The sequence below is a fragment of the Condylura cristata genome, unplaced genomic scaffold, assembly GCF_000260355.1.
Source record: "Condylura cristata isolate star-nosed mole 26May11 unplaced genomic scaffold, ConCri1.0 scaffold00020, whole genome shotgun sequence".
In the NCBI taxonomy this organism is placed as follows: domain Eukaryota; kingdom Metazoa; phylum Chordata; class Mammalia; order Eulipotyphla; family Talpidae; genus Condylura; species Condylura cristata.
The window spans coordinates 2,110,419-2,112,444 of NW_004567121.1; the positions used below are offsets into that span (position 1 = coordinate 2,110,419).

Genomic DNA, 2,026 nt, shown 5'->3' on the forward strand with positions numbered 1-2,026 from the left:
CGCTGCTCCCCTCAGCAGTGTACTTCATCTATCTGCCTATTCTGCTCCCCACTCTGTCTCTGGTGAATCCTCTCACCCTCCGCATCTCTGGACTATACTCCAGTTCGGTATGAATGAATAAATAAATCTTTAAAAAAAAAAAAGAATAAGAAGATTCAAAAGGAAGCATATAAAGGATCCAGAGGTGATCAAAAGATCATAAAGAAACAACCGAGGATTTAGGCTCTCAGTTCTGGCTGTACCTTCAAATTGCTGTTACTGTTGCCCAGGCCACCTCCAGATCAAATACATCAATCTGGGCGTAGTTTCTGAACACAGCTACATTTCTAAAAGCTCTTCAGGTAATTCTAAACAAAGGCAAGATGGAAAATCATTAATGCTGGATTGTTTTTATTTCAAAGCTGAAAGTGTTGCTAAATGCAGTAAAGGAGCGGAATGTCATTTTAGTGGCTTCCAAAAGAAACTCCATGTAGAAAAGGTCCTTTAAGACTAGGATCAATCCTTGAACAACACAGTTGGCCTGCCATATCCACAAGTATGCATCCTTGAATGTGGTACCTAACAATATATAGGGCTGACTCTATGGAATTTCTGTATCTGAGAATATTTGCATCTGTAGGGAGTCCTGAAACCACCCCCCTGCAGATATCAAGAGGCTACTATAGTTCAATTTTAATGGAGTCAGAAGTTTTATGCAAACAATCGACTGCAGGTGTTGGTGACCCTAAGTCCCTTATTATTCAGAGGTCAAAAATACTTGAAAGGAGAGGTAGAAATGCATTTCAGGCAACTAGGCAGTTCTTGTTGAGTGACCCTAGAGCCACTGCTACATAGTTAGCTGGTCACAGTAGCCACCAAGCACCATGATGGGCACCTAGGAAGGAAGGCTCATCTCTATTTTATGACTCACTCAAGTCATTATCACCCAAAATGAGGGCTCTGCTGAGGATTACCTATTGGCACCAGGCTCCTCATCTTTTATGGCTGTCCCCCTCCCGGGGTAGGTCTCTGAAAGACACTGAGATATAAATATCAAATTCCCACCAGCCTGCATTGAGTGAGTCCCATGCAGGATTCAGTCAAAATTCTGGCTCTTTTTTTTTTCTTCCTTTCAGTGTTTTTTGCATTTTTTGGGGTCTCAAATTATCAATCCTTCTGTTATGCAGGCAAAGCATTAAATACATAGAAGGAGCACACTGACAATCTCAAGCTAAAAATTTCTTTGCACAGAAGACGGGCATTAGAGTTAGAGCCATTATTTTGTAGACTGAGGGAAGCAAAGCCTGGTTTGGGTAAGAGCTGAGATAGAATCCTCCCTCTCTTTCTCCTTGATCCACTCTGTTCTACTGGTTCCCCCAGGGGATGGGGACATGGTAGAATCGACCTGTGTGGAGTGGCAAAGTCTCTGGAGAGACCAGCAAGCCAAAGAGGAAAGTCAGTGCACCAGGCAAAGCTCTAGAACCCACACACAAGCAAGCCTGCCTTCGAACTCTCTATAACACCATAGGCCCAGGAAAAGAGGTGGTGGCCATATCACAGCAGCCTGGAGCTGAAGTGACCAGTTCAAGAAGAGGGAGAAAGAACTAGAACATTGCTCACCTCCCACCCACACACAAGAAGGAAAAGCACGTGAATGGGCCTAGAGAATGGGCCTGGAGCCTGGCTGCCAGGGCCGTGGTCCAGGCAGCATGCCACTCCGAAATGGTTGATTTATCTTCCCCATCTCTCAGAAAAGGAAACCCGAGTCTCACTGAGGTGACATCTTGGGATTCTGGTTGAGATTTGGTTAAGATTTCCTGAAGTGGAGCCAAGGCTCCTGCCTAGTTTTCTTCTTTTTGAGTTCCTGTCCAGCGAAAGAAAACAGTGCAAGAGGGACTGTTTGGAAGCTCCAGATTTTCCAAGGAAGCTCAGACTGAGCGAGTGTGGAGCCCACCTACTTCGTCCCCGCAGGAATCCGAGGAGCCTGAGCAGCAGCAGCGCTCCCAGACCCACATCCCACAGCCTTCTTCCCGGGCGTTTCCCTGCT

At 45.7% G+C, this 2,026-nt stretch overlaps 1 protein-coding gene across 2 annotated transcripts in view; it reads right to left on the reverse strand.

Annotated features, from left to right (window-relative positions):
• LOC101626802 (two pore calcium channel protein 2-like) overlaps positions 1–2,026 on the reverse strand; it is a 27,773-nt gene that overhangs the window by 24,955 nt on the left and 792 nt on the right. The window contains exon 1 of one of the 2 annotated variants that reach the window (XM_012727628.1): positions 243–309. The exons of the other annotated variant lie outside the window; for it this stretch is intronic. The gene's annotated coding sequence lies outside the window, so the exon portion shown is untranslated. Of the gene's footprint in view, positions 1–242; positions 310–2,026 lie in introns of those variants that run through there. 2 annotated transcript variants of the gene reach the window in all.